We start from the raw sequence: 14,947 nt of genomic DNA, 5'->3' as shown, positions 1-14,947 counted from the left end.
CGTCGGTTCCCGCGGACGAGGCGTTGACGATCGCGCTTGAGGTGTCAGCGGGGGAGGAGGCCGGAGAAGTCATGCCGGCGATGAGGAGGATGCGGAAGCGATTTGCCTAGGATTGTAGCTCTGATACCATGAACGAATTAGGAAGTAGATGAAATAGATTGGATCGCACAGCTCCTAATGAGGGCCGGCGTGTTCATATATATATAGGCTAATAGCCTTGAGTTACAAGATATACATGACGGTAGGTGAGATCTATCTTGGTATACAAGAAACCTAACCGACCTAGTACATATACGTACAATACAGGTATACACATTCTACCAGTAGCATGTGTGTTTATAGGGGATGAATGTGTATACGTATATGTAAGGTCTGTAATTGTATTGTGTTTCACAAAAAAAACAAAAAAAGTGAAGCGAGGTGAGGTGAGTGAGCAGGAGGTGCAAAGATATTTACGGGGGCGTTCCGACAGCGGCATCTCCCTGCCCGGGAATCCTGTACGATGATTGACTGTTGCGTTGCTCTCTGCCTTCAAGGGACACTGTACTTGCTGATTCGCTTCGATCGTTCCGAGTCAATGGACTTTCCGCGGCTTTGTGTAAAAGTTTGTAGTACTGTATTAAGGGAAAATTCGGATTTTAAAGCACATGAAGCGAATGAGTTGGGCTTTTAAAAGTTATCTCACTCAACATTTTGATCGTATGTGTATAACAACTTACACATTTGACAACTTGGGACTCTCGAAGTAAAAATTGTGAACTTCGGAGTCCCAATGCATTCGATCCGCAGAGCATCCGCTTTAGAGCATGTACATTGCAGAGCGCTTGTGTGAGCGCTTAAAAAGTTAAAATTTGGACGAGCGCTAGCGTCTAGCGCTAGGAGCTGGATTTTGTAGGAAATTCTCAAGCGCCGAACTCCTCTTGATACATCGATGCTTAATAAATGGCTCGGAATTTTGTGAAAACCGTCAAAATATCTGGAATTCCTTTCCTAGCGTCTGTAAATTAGCGTCCCGTTGTACATGCTCTTATATTGAAGTCATTACCTATTGTTTCGTTAACCTTTCAACAGTGCAATGAAACCTGACCCACAACTGCATTCGACGGGAGTTGTTATACACAATTGCCCTAAATTGTTCACCGTCAAAATATCTAAATATCTATCTAGTAGTACACCTAGACCTCTCTACCAAGGTACACAAAAATGGGTGCACCACATATAAAGACACCATAAACGCATCTAGTGATACATGGAAAAACTTGAATTTGGCCTAACTCTAAGAGAGATTAGGTTGAACATGATACTTTTTAGCATTTTCTTGACATGATTTTAAAATATGTTTTGATGCAAAAAATGGTTTTAGTGAGCAAATGTATCTATTAACGGAGGATTTGAAATTGTAATGTAAATTAATTTCAGTACGAGTGGCACTGCCATTTTATATATAATTATTAAGCGTAGCACACATATTGATTTGTTCTAACAAAGTTAAAAAGTTTATTATAAATAAGCATGCACTACAAGAGATATGGACTGTAGAGGTACTATTTTGGTCACGTAGAGACACTAATATTGCCTTTACATTGTTGTAGAGGCATTTTCCACATTGCCTCATAAGTGTCACTACGTGCAGTGTGTCTTATACCATAGGGTCATTTTGGATAATGCCTATATCCGCATATGGTCACTTTGTAAAGACACCAGATTTTGTATCTACACACATAGAGACACTTCAAAGATATAGACTTAGAATGTGTATGTATTGGTATAGAGGCACTTGTTGCGGCATTTTAGCTTGTCTCTAACATCAACAGAAACATTTTGGTGTGGCATTGTATCAAGCTATAGAAACAGGGGCGGAGGGAGGGGGGGGGGGGCGAGCAGGGGTCAGATCCCCCCCCATGGGTTCGCCCCCCCTAATGATTCAGTCTACGTATTAGTACAGTCAGAGTACTCTGTACGTGCTAATTGAAGCAGATAATCGCACCATCTGTACCTAAGGCCCATGCAACTTAGCGAAGCCCAGCATGCAGGCCAATTACTCCATCCATTTGGTGCTCGATTAATTCTCCGTGATTTCCTCTCTTTCTTTGCCGAGCCGAGCTGTGAAACGTTCATCTACTAATCGTCTTCCCTTCTGGCAGCTCCTCTAAATCTAATCGTCTTCATCTCGTAAATATTCCAATCGTCTCCTTTCCCTGATAAAATAGATCTGATGTTCTCTGGTCGATACCGCCGCTCGTAAACTACACGAAGCGTCAGCCGCTATGAGCAGGGGCGGAGGGAGGGGGGCGAGCAGGGGTCAGACCCCCCCCCCCCCATGGGTTCGCCCCCCTAATGATTCAGTCTACGTATTAGTACAACCAGAGTACTCTGTACGTGCTAATTGAAGCAGATAATCGCACCATCTGTACCTAAGGCCCATGCAACTTAGCGAAGCCCAGCATGCAGGCCAATTACTCCATCCATTTGGTGCTCGATTAATTCTCCGTGATTTCCTCTCTTTCTTTGCCGAGCCGAGCTGTGAAACGTTCATCTACTAATCGTCTTCCCTTCCGGCAGCTCCTCTAAATCTAATCGTCTTCATCTCGTAAATATTCCAATCGTCTCCTTTCCCTGATAAAATAGATCTGATGTTCTCCGGTCGATACCGCCGCTCATAAACTACACGAAGCGTCAGCCGCTATGAGAACAGGGCACGGAGTCGAGCGATGTTGTTCATGCCAACTGCCGCACCATCGTCTAGTACCTCCAAAGTCGTACCCATCCAACACTTAAATCTGGAGGTAACGATGGTAAATAGTGTTCTAGTTTTCTTTGAGCACTCGTGTGTACAACTATCAAATCTAGTAGCTTGGCAGATCAGCAACAATTTGCCGTTCAAGGCTAGTAAAAATTTCAACATTATTTTTATCTATAATCAGTAAAAAAAATTTTGATACTTCCTCCATCCGTAAGAGGTAGTAAACTTATGCATTAGGCGTAAATAGTCGTTTAAGGGCTAATCTAAATATTATTTAAGAAAAGAAACTCGTGTAATTTATATGAACACCGAACTTTTTTTTGTCTGTGCCATTGCCTCGCCCCCCCTATACCGAAATCCTGGCTCCGCCCCTGTATAGAAATGTGTAGAGACATTTCACCAAGGCATATATTATCCTGTCGCTAGAAATATATGGGCATTGTGTAGAGACATACATATTGTCTCTTTCAAATATGTAGAGGCACCTTATTATGACATTCTTGTTATTTTTAAGGCATTAATATAGTCCATGTAGATCCATCTTGGTATGGTTCGAGAGGGACGGACATCCTAGAGGCATTCTTTTATGTCTTTCCTAAGGTCAAGATGTTTGCTCTCTAAAAAATAGATAATATCAAGATTCAATAACATAATACATATACAAAATATTATTATGACATAGGAAAATATATTTACATTCTCATTCATACAAACAATTAATATATACAATGAGTTTCCACTAAATCTAAATAAAAAACGAGTATCTATCTTTTATATTATTAAAACAACAAATAATGAATGGCTTAGATTAAGTATAGATGAGAGAGAAGAAACGAACGCCGTAGATTAACAAAAGTTCCTGCAAAAACAAGTAAGCGCACGATATTAACGAATGACCTGTTTAACCGGAGACGTAAAATACACATACAACCGTTTAAAAGATAGATAAGGAAACTACTACCTGCATGCATACAACAATAAAGAAGACAATCTCCACCTTTTCTCAACAACTTCGCGATATCAGTATTGCTTAGCCCATCTTGGCGCCGGTTCATCCACTCACCTTTCCAGATTTTAAACGACTCAGGAGTTGTAGATCCCAATCGTTTGATAGGTGTGGCTCCGTCGGGTGGATAATATATGGAGATGGAAGCGTTCTGCCTTGACCTACAAAGGTCTCTACAAAACGTCCGATGAGGTCGACGACGGTTGTGAGAGCCTTGACGATCTGGGGACGGCAAAGTACGGAACAAACAAGGCCATGGCCTGAGTATACAGCAACATCTACGGTAGGCTCCATATCCATAGCGATCGGGCAAGAAACAACATCGTCTGGAGAGCATCCTGGTGTAAGGATCGATGCAACCCAGCCATGAGAAGGAATATACATCAGCGATCGAGCGCAACTGGTCGGCTCGATTGCAGAACCGAGACTGCCTACTCTCCTCGATAGATCTAAAATCTCAGATGCTAGGTCGCCATCGCCCAGCGGCCACGCCGCTACGCCCCAGCTAGCTCAAGGAGCGTCGGTCGCGTGAGGGCGTGGTGGCTCGTTTGCTCCGGGCGAAAGTCTGACCGCGCGGCGTTTGTGGATGTCGCTGTCCTTCTTGGAGGGCGGTCGTGGAGCTTTACGACCTTCGCTGTCTCGGGTTCACATCTTCGGGCGAAAGCCTAGATCCCGCGGGATCGGATGACGGCGTCAATTCTTCGTCGTGTCCCTTCTTGAGGGCGTCGTCTTGAAGTTGATGATCGCCTTCGCGCCCTCCTGCGGCCTCGACACATAGGGCATTTGGGTTGGCAGGAGGTTAACCGGAGATGCGGGTGTTCCGGGTGGAGACTTGAGAGTTAACGATGATGGTGGTGACCAAGGTCTGGTTGCGGCAAGGTCATGTTAGTCGGCTCCGTTCCGGCGTGTTCGAATGTCTTCGCGGTGGTCTCTTCTTGCTGTGAAGTCGAAGCCACCCTCGGGCGGTGTACGATGACCTTCGAGGGGCGGTCCGGTGATGGTCCTATTCGACGCTTGTCTTGCGCATCTCCTCTCCGAGGCTCATCGCCAGAAGCGGAGCTGCCGGTCTCTCTTCGAAGAGTCATCTGTTTGGCATAGGCCGGCTTGAGCTTCTTAGCTTTTGTGGGTAGCCAGGGTGGTTGGGTGTGCCCTTGTGGCGGGGTGTGTAGTCTTGGATTGTCCTAGCGATTGCATTGGCGCATGAGCTTTGCACGTGTAGTCGGATTGTCAAGCACGAACTCCACCAACAAATCGACGTTATCATCATCTCATCGAAAGATCGGACACCTTTGCCCTATCAAGTGGTATCAGATTTCAGGTTGCTTGGTGAGATTTTACAGTTTTCCTAGTGTAGATTGCATCGCCTTTGATGTAGCCCCGCCCAAGGTCGACACTACACCAAGTCCAACTAGTCCCCCAAGTGGACCGACGACACGAGCTCGAGTCAAAGCGCTACATGATAAGGTGAATTCGATCCTCTCTACACTTGACCTCGACACACTTGACTAGTAATAGGTTGGGATGCCAACCTGGAGTGGATATGCACCAGATGGAGACGGGTATGATGAATGCACAATTGAGGGATGGTTCATCTAGTGCAGGTAAGCCTTTACCTCCAAAATATTCTATTGTTAATATATCAGATTCTGATATTATTCATAGGGCGGATCGTTTAGGCATATATCTTTAGGCCAATCCAAAGGGGAGGTAGTAAAATCTATTAAAGGAATTAAATTGTTTGAAGAGGACCGAATTTTAACGATTCTGCAAAAGAATGTGGATGAGAATGTGAATAAGGAAGAAGGTCCTTCGTCTCTTGTGATATCAAAAGTATCTACTTTGTGTGAGGATTTGATTGAGGATGATGGCATCCCACTGGATTTAGATGATCATTTGGGAATCTAAAGCCGGTAGTCAAGGAAAAGAAAACTAGGACTAGAAAGGTTTATGATACTAATAATATTGGAAAAGTACTAGGAGAAGATTTAAAAAATAGTTCTCATAATGCATAATATAAAAGAAATAAATTGGAATCCTGGTGGTTTTGGTGATACTGCTAAGCATTTGTTTGTCAAATAGGCAATTAGGTAGCACAAATTAGACTTTGTAGCCTTGTTGGAGACTAGAAGATCTAATTTCTCTATTCCTTTTTTGAATCCAGTGGCTGCGGGGTACAATTACTCTTTTTTTGATATGGAACACATATATTCCATTAGACTGACTCAATTAACTCGCTGGCAACCAGAACAATTACATTAGGTGGTACTTCGTCCATTGGCTGCGGGGTACAATTACTCTTGGTTCTGTTTACCACCTCATGGTAGATCTGGAGGTATTTTAGTTGGAATAAATTTAGATACTCTCGAGGTGTTAAAGGTCAGTACTGGAGATTTTTGTGTAAAGCTCCATATTAAGTGTAAAAGAGATGGATTCGAATGGATTCTAGTGCCGGTCTATGGAGCTGCCCAAGAAGCGCATAAAGCTGAATTATTTGGCGGAATTAGTGCGAACATGTGAGGCTGAAACATTACCTATGTTGGTAGGTGGTGATTTCAATATTATACGTAAGAGAGAAGAAAATTATAATGATAATTTCAAGGCTCATTGGCCTTTTGTCTTTAATGCAATTATTGAACATTTGAACTTGCGTAAAATTGCTCTATCGGGGAGACATTTTACGTGGGCGAGTCGTCGAGAGGAACCAACTTATGAGAAGCTAGATAGAGTTCTAGCTTCCATTTTTTGGGATTTTTTCCCTTAGTCACTGTTCGTGCATTGACAAGGGCGGATTCCGATCATACACCGATTCTTATTGATTCAGGGGTGAAAGCACACTTGGGTACTAAGCCAAAATTCTCTTTTGAGTTGCATTGGTTGCGACAAGATGTTTTTTTTGATATGATTGAAAAAGAGTGGAAATCAGTTATGGTGGGTTTGAATCCGATGGATATTTGGTTGAATAAGTTAAGACACATAAGAAAATTTCTTAAAGAATGGGCAAAAAATCAAAGTGGAAAGTATAAAAAAGAGAAAAAGAGACTACTAGGTATTATTGATCATTTAGATGTGAAAGCTGAAACAAATAACTTGACTTTATCGGAAAGTGAAATTCTAAAAAATGCAAATGATAATCTAAATAAGTTAAGAAGAGGAGTCTAAATGGGCTCAAAGAGCGAAAGTTAATCATATTCAAGAAGGGGGAAAATACGAAATACTTCCACTTGATTGCAAATGGGAAGCATCGAAAAAATAAAATTTTCCAGTTAGAGCAACAAGAAGGAACCATTGTTGGTGAAGATAATTTGAAGGTCTATATTACTGAATTCTATAAGAAATTGTTTGGGGCACCGGCGCCAAACAATATTTCTTTAGTAGAGGAGGAGGTGCAGGACATTCCACAGATCTCAGCTGTTGAGAATGAGATTTTGACAGCTCCTTTTTCTGAGGAAGAGATATATGAGGCAATCTCACAGATGGAACATAATAGAGCCCCCGGGCCTGACGGTTTCCCGGCGGAGTTTTATCAAAAAATTTGGGTGGTAATAAAAGACGACTTGATGGCGCTTTTTCATCAGTTCACTAATGGGGAATCACTTCTTTATAAACTGAATTTTGGCGTAATCACATTATTACCCAAGAAAGAGGATGCGGTTCAAATTCAGCAATATAGACCAATTTATTTACTTAATGTGTGTTTCAATTTTTTTACTAAAGCGGGTACAAATTGTATAACGGGGATTGCCCAAGAGTTATAAAACCAACACAGTTAGCTTTTATGCCAGGTAGAAATATTTTAGAAGGGGTGGTCATTCTTGATGAAACCATTCATGAGTTACATAGTAAGAAAATGGATGAGATTTTGTTTAAGATTGATTTTGAAAAGGCATACGATAAAGTGAAATGACCATTTTAACAACAGACTTTGAGAATGAAGGGCTTTGCTCCAGAATGGTGTAGAGTGGTTCAACAATTTGTTCAAGGGCGAAGTGTCGGAGTAAAGGTAAATGATGAAATTGGTCATTATTTTTAGACAAAAAAGGTTTGAGGCAGGGAGATCCGTTGTCTCCAAAGCTTTTTGATATTGTAGTTGATATGCTAGCCATCATAATTGAACGAGCAAAAGATGATGGTCAACTTGGGGGACTTATTCCTCATCTTGTTGAGGGTGGTATCTCTATACTACAATATGCGGATGATACAATCCTTTTTTGGAGCATGACCTCTTGAAAGCTGTTAATATGAAACTAATTCTATGTTTGTTTGAAGAGCTCTCGGGACTTAAGATTAACTTCCACAAAAGTGAGATTTTTTTGTTTTGGTAAGGCAAAGGATGAGGTTGATCAGTACAAGTACATATTTGGATGCGACGCTGGTTCCTTACCCTTTAGGTACTTAGGTATTCCTATCCATTACGGAAAACTCAAGAATTCTGATTGGTATCTAGTGGAGACCCGATTTGAAAGTAAATTGGGATGCTGGAAAGGCAAGTTACTGTCCTATGGGGATATGCTTGTTCTTATCAATTCAGTTTTAACAAGCTTACCTATGTTTATGCTGTCCTTTCTCGAGATACCTGTTGGGGTAAGGAAACAACTGGATTTCTATAGGTTTAGATTTTTTTGGCAGTCCAATGAAAATAGGAGAAAAATATAGAATTGCAAAATGGAATATTGTCTGCCGACCCAAAGATCAAGGGGGCTTAGGTATTGAGGTTCTCGAACTCAAAAATAGATGTTTATTGAGTAAGTGGCTTTATAAACTTCTTAATGAGAACAAATTGTGGCAAGAATTGCTACATAATAAATATCTAAGATAAAAGACCTTATCTGAGATGAAAGCTAAGCCTACAGACTCTCCCTTCTGGAAGGGATTGATGGGGGTTAGGGACGACTTCTTTACTAGAGGATTTTTCAAAATTGGTAATGGAGCGTCTACTCGTTTTTGGGAAGACACTTGGTTAGCAAAAATACTGTTAGCCCATCAATATCCATCTTTATATAATATTGTGCATCACAAGAATATAATAGTAGCTCATGTGTTAGCTCAAACACCTCTATATCATTTTCAGACGGCTGTTGGTGGGTAACAAATGGAGTTGACAATCTAAGGCATTCATCCGTGTTGGGGTTTCTGTCTTATGTTGATCTATATGGAGGATGAGGAATGATATTATTTTTTAACAAAAACAATCTTTTCACTTTTTGCAGGTTATCCATATGGTGTCACATTGGGATGCTATGGCTTCTGGATGCATACGGATCTAGATGGTTGTTCAGGATATCTTGTTGCAGGCTGGCTGGCGGCATAATAGGCTGCTACGTCGATGTGTAGTCATACTTTATTTCTTTCGCTGGTTGATTCTTGTATCAGTTCTGGACGATGCGTGAAATGATTTAAACTCTGGACTCGTAACTTATTGATAAAAGAACGTGTGCATTATCATAATGCAGAAGCCAGGATTTTATTCCTCATTTTGGAAAAATAAGAAAAGGCTAGCCCCCTGCACCGGTATTTTGACAGCCCGAGCACCTCCTGAAAAAGATGCCCTTTTCACGGGTTCTCCACCGATGCTGCCGAGCCCGGCCGCATACGCCCCACCGAGGCACCGACCGCAGCACCAAAAAGCTAGTGGAAAAAGTCCATTTCAAACCCTGAATTTGTACAGGTTCGGCGGATCAAACCCTGAAGTCGAAATCCCTGTCGTTTGCACCCTAAACTTACTAATCCCGGTCTAAATCAAACCCTGGAGCCGTTTGGAGCGACCAATCCCGGCCGGGATTAGAACCTACTCTCACAGTACACAAAATTTATGCTCATTCAGATTACGGTAAACTATTTGATAGATGTGATATATATTCCTTACAATTAAAAATGATTTTTTCAAGAACCCTATATTCTAGGAGACTAAGTTATGATATACTAAATTCTAAGCTTATTTGTAGAAGCTAACGATCTGATTTGCACAATATTATGTTGTCAGTATACATAAAAGATTGGTCATGGTAGCGGTATTTGAAACACTATTTTTTTAAGGTTCTTTTAGCTTTTCAGAAAAAAACGACATATACTTGACATGAGTTTTTTGCACCCGGGTATGCATAGACCCATTTTCAACAATGTGTCATACATCATGCGGGTTGATAATGTATAAATGTATGTGCATAAAAAGTTTGAATCTAGAACATATAAGTATGTAATCTACACAAAGAAGACAAAATATATTATTCACAATATAAGAAGTAGGCGTATACTAATCGGAAGCAAATTTGGTGCACATGAGCACTAGTGCTCTCAGTTTTTAAAATATTTAAAAATTGTATTTCTACGTTCCAAAAAATCATCACATTTATTCCATGAATACAAACACATTTCTGAATATTCATGCAAAATTTCGGTAAAATATACATTGTATTTTGAGCTACAAGAAAAAAACAAATTTGTGGCTACGTATAGAGGTATATATTTGTCAGAAATTTGTCTTTTTTGTATAGCTTAAAATATAACATATTTTTCTCCAATTTTTTTACCGTACCTTCAAAATATTTATATGTATGTGGTTATTTAATTTCATATTTTTTAAAATCCAAACAATATGATTTTTAGAAATCAGGAGCACTAGTGCTCATGTGCCAAATACACTTTTCGTATACTAATCACACTATAACAGAGTTCCGATTTCTTTTTTCTGTAGGTCATATAAGGTCGTATTTTTGCTTAAGAATTTGCACATGTATCAAGGTGACATGTTCGTGCGTGAATTATTTTAAATTTTCTAAAACATGCAAATATAGTTATTTGATTATTTTAAAATAGGGCACACGTACACTGATACGTCTCCGACGTATCGATAATTTCTTATGTTCCATGCTACTTTATTGATGATACCTACATGTTTTATGCACACTTTATGTCATATTCGTGCATTTTCTGCAACTAACCTATTAACAAGATGCCGAAGTGCCAGTTCCCGTTTTCTGCTGTTTTTGGTTTCAGAAATCCTAGTAACGAAATATTCTCGGAATTGGACGAAATCAACGCCCAGGTTCCTATTTTGCCCGGAAGCATCCAGAACACCCGAGAGCCGCCAGAGGGGGGCCCTGTGGGCCCCAGATGATAGGGTGGCGCGGCCTGGGCCCTGGCCGCGCCGGCCTATGGTGTGGTGGCCCCAGGCCCCCTCCGAGGCTGCCCTTTCGCCTATATAAAGCCCCTGCGTCGAAAACCCTTACGGAGAAAGCCACGGTACGCGAAACCTTCCAGAGCTGCCGCCATCGCGAAGCCAAGATGCGGGGGACAGGAGTCTGCGTTCCGGCACCCTGCCGGAGCGGGGAAGTGCCCCGGAAGGCTTCTCCATCGACACCGCTGCCATCTCCACCGCCATCTTCATCAACGCTGCTGCTCCCATGAAGAGGGAGTAGTTCTCCATTGAGGCTCGGGGCTGTACCGGTAGCTATGTGGTTAATCTCTCTCCTATGTACTTCAATACAATGATCTCATGAGCTGCCTTACATGATTGAGATTCATATGAGTGTTGTATCACTATTCATCTATGTGCTACTCTATTGATGTTATTAAAGTACTCTATTCCTCCTCCACGTGTGTAAAGGTGACAGTGTGTGCACCGTGTGAGTACTTGGCGTAGGCTATGATTATGATCTCTTGTAGATTATGAAGTTAACTATTGCTATGATAGTATTGATGTGTATTATTCCTCCTACATAAGCATGAAGGTGACAGTGTGCATGCTATGTTAGTACTTGGTTTAGTCGTATTGATCTTTCTTGCACTCTAAGGTTATTTAAATATGAACATCTAATTGTGGAGCTTGTTAACTCCGGCATTGAGGGTTCGTGTAATCCTACGCAATGTGTTCATCATCCAACAAGAGAGTGTAGAGTATGCATTTATCTATTCGTTATGTGATCAATGTTGAGAGTGTCCACTAGTGAAAGTCTAATCCCTAGGCCTTGTTCCTAAATATCTGCTATCGTTGCTTGTTTACTTGTTTTACTTGCGTTACTACTGCTTGCGTTACTACTCGCATGTTTACTTCTCGCAATATTACTACCATCAATCGCACGCCGGCGAGCTATTTTACGGCGCCGTACTACTCTGCTCATACTTATTTATACCACCTGTATTTCACTATCTCTTCGCCGAACTAGTGCACCTATTAGGTGTGTTGGGGACACAAGAGACTTCTTGCTTTGTGGTTGCAGGGTTGCATGAGAGGGATATCTTTGACCTCTTCCTCCCTGAGTTCGATAAACCTTGGGTAATCCACTTAAGGGAAACTTGCTGCTGTTCTACAAACCTCTGCTCTTGGAGGCCCAACACTGTCTACAAGAATAGACGCACCCGTAGACATCAAGCACTTTTCTGGCGCCGTTGCCGGGGAGGAAAGGTAAAAGGCACTCATACTCCGGTTCCGTGTAACGATACTTTTCCGGCGCCATTGTGTGTGTGCTCGAAGCTATTTCCTTTAGACTCTGCAATTGCGACATTTGGTTTCTTGTTTACACTAGTTAGGCATAATGGACAACAATGACCTTTTTATTCTATTTCCTGATTTAAGACATGGATGGTTTGATGCGAAAATTAAAAAACCCATGGAACATATTAATATGAATGCTTTGAACACCATTGTTGCTAATGCTATGGAAAATTCTAAGCTTGGGGAAGCTGACTTTGATGAGCATGATATTTTTAGTCCCCCAAGCATTGAGGAGAAAAATTACTTTGATGATACTTTGCCTCCTATATTTGATGATGAGAATAATAATGATAGCTACTTTGTTGAATTTGCTCCCACTACAACTAATAAAATTGATTATGCTTATGTTGGGAGTAGTAATTATTTTATGCATGAGACTCATGATAAGAATGCTTTATGTGATAGTTATATTGTTGAGTTTGCTCATGATGCTACTGAAAGTTATTATGAGAGAGGAAAATATGGTTGTAGAAATTTTCATGTTACTAAAATGCCTCTCTATGTGCTGAAATTTTTGAAGCTACACTTGTTTTATCTTCCTATGCTTGTTACTTTGCTCTTCATGAACTTGTTTATTTACAAGATTCCTATGCATAGGAAGCATGTTAGACTTAAATATGTTTTGAATTTGCCTCTTGATGCTCTCTTTTGCTTCAACTTCTATTTCTTGCGAGTGCATCATTAAAACTGCTGAGCCCATCTTAATGGCTATAAAGAAAGAACTTCTTGGGAGATAACCCATGTGTTTATTTTACTACAGCAATTTTTGTTTTGTTGAGTCTTGGAAGTTGTTTACTACTGTAGCAACCTCTCCTTATCATGTTTTTGTGCCAAGTAAAGTTTCTATGTCAAAGTTGAGGTTATATTTGGGATCGCTGCGCAGAAATAGCATTGCTGTCTGTCACGAATCTGGGCACAAGTCTCTGCAGAAAATTCGGAAAAATCTGCCAATTTAGGAGCGTGATCCTCAGATATGTACGCAACTTTCATTAATTTTGAGTTTTTCCGTTTGAGCAAGTCTGGTGCCATTTTAAAATTCGTCTTTACGGACTGTTCTGTTTTTGACAGATTCTGCCTTTTATTTCGCATTGCCGCTTTTGTTAAGTTGAATGAGTTTCTTTGTTCCATTAACTTTCAGAAGTTTGTGCAATGTCCAGAAGTGTTAAGAATGATTGTGTCACCTCTGAACATGTGAATTTTTGATTATGCACTAACCCTCTAATGAGTTTGCTTGAAGTTTGGTGTGAAGGAAGTTTTCAAGGGTAAAGAGAGGAGTATGATATACTATGATCAAGAGGAGTGAAAGCTCTAAGCTTGGGGATGCCCCGGTGGTTCACCCCTGCATATTCTAAGAAGACTCAAGCGTCTAAGCTTGGGGATGCCCAAGGCATCCCCTTCTTCATCGACAAAGTATCAGGTTCCTTCTCTTGAGACTATATTTTTATTCGGTCACATCTTATGTACTTTACTTGGAGCGTCTGTTTGTGCTTTTATTTTTGTTTTGTTATCTTAGTTCTCTGAATAAGTTCATCCTTGTGTGGGAGAGAGACACGCTCCGCTGGTTCGTATGAACACATGTGTTCTTAGCTCATAATATTCATGGCGAAGTTTCCTCTTCGTTATATTGTTATATGGTTGGAATTGGAAAAATGCTACATGTAGTAATTGGTAAAATGTCTTGGATAATGTGATACTTGGCAATTGTTGTGCTCATGTTTAAGCTCTTGCATCATATACTTTGCACCCATTAAATGAAGAAATACATAGAGCTTGCTAAAATCTGGTTTGCATAATTGGTCTCTCTAAGGTCTAGATAATTTCTAGTATTGAGCTTTGAACAACAAGGAAGACGGTGTAAAGTCTTATAATGTTTACAATATGTCTTTTATGTGAGTTTTGCTGCACCGGTTCATCCTTGAGTTTGCTTCAAATAACCTTGCTAGCCTAAACCTTGCATTGAGAGGGAATACTTCTCATGCATCCAAATCCTTGAGCCAACCACTATGCCATTTGTGTCCACCATACCTACCTACTACATGGTATTTCTCCGCCATTCCAAAGTAAATTGCTTGAGTGCTACCTTTAAACAATTCAAAAGTTATTACCTCTTATTTGTGTCAATGTTTTATAGCTCATGAGGAAGTATGTGGTGTTTATCTTTCAATCTTGTTGGGCAACTTTCACCAATGGACTAGTGGCTTCATCCAGCTTATCCAATAATTTTGCAAAAAGAGTCGGCAATGGGATTCCCGAGTCCCAAATTAATTAACAAAAATAGACACTCCTCCATGGTATGTGATTGTTGGACGGCACCCGAATGATTCGGTTAGCCATGGCTTGAGAAAGCAAAGGTGGGGAGGAGTGTCATCATAATAAAACTAAAATAAAAGGCACTCCTTCATGGTATGAGATTGTTGGCGAGGCACCGAAGATTCGGTTAGCCATGGTTTGTGAAAGAAAGGTTGGAAGGAGTGCCACCCAAAAATAAAATAAAATGGGAGCCGCTCTTTGAAGGTTTGTCTGGCAAGGGAGTTAGAGTGCCCACTACCATTCGTTGACAACAACAAACACCTCTCAAAACTTTACTTTTATGCTCTCTTTATGTTTTCAAAATAAAAGCTCTAGCACAAATATAGCAATCGATGCTTTCCTCTTTGAAGGACCTTTCTTTTACTTTTATTGTTGAGTCGGTTTACCTATCTCTCTC

The sequence above is a fragment of the Lolium rigidum genome, chromosome 3 (assembly GCF_022539505.1).
Source record: "Lolium rigidum isolate FL_2022 chromosome 3, APGP_CSIRO_Lrig_0.1, whole genome shotgun sequence".
In the NCBI taxonomy this organism is placed as follows: domain Eukaryota; kingdom Viridiplantae; phylum Streptophyta; class Magnoliopsida; order Poales; family Poaceae; genus Lolium; species Lolium rigidum.
The sequence above is the reverse complement of the archived record's forward strand: the minus strand, read 5'-3'. Positions refer to the sequence as shown.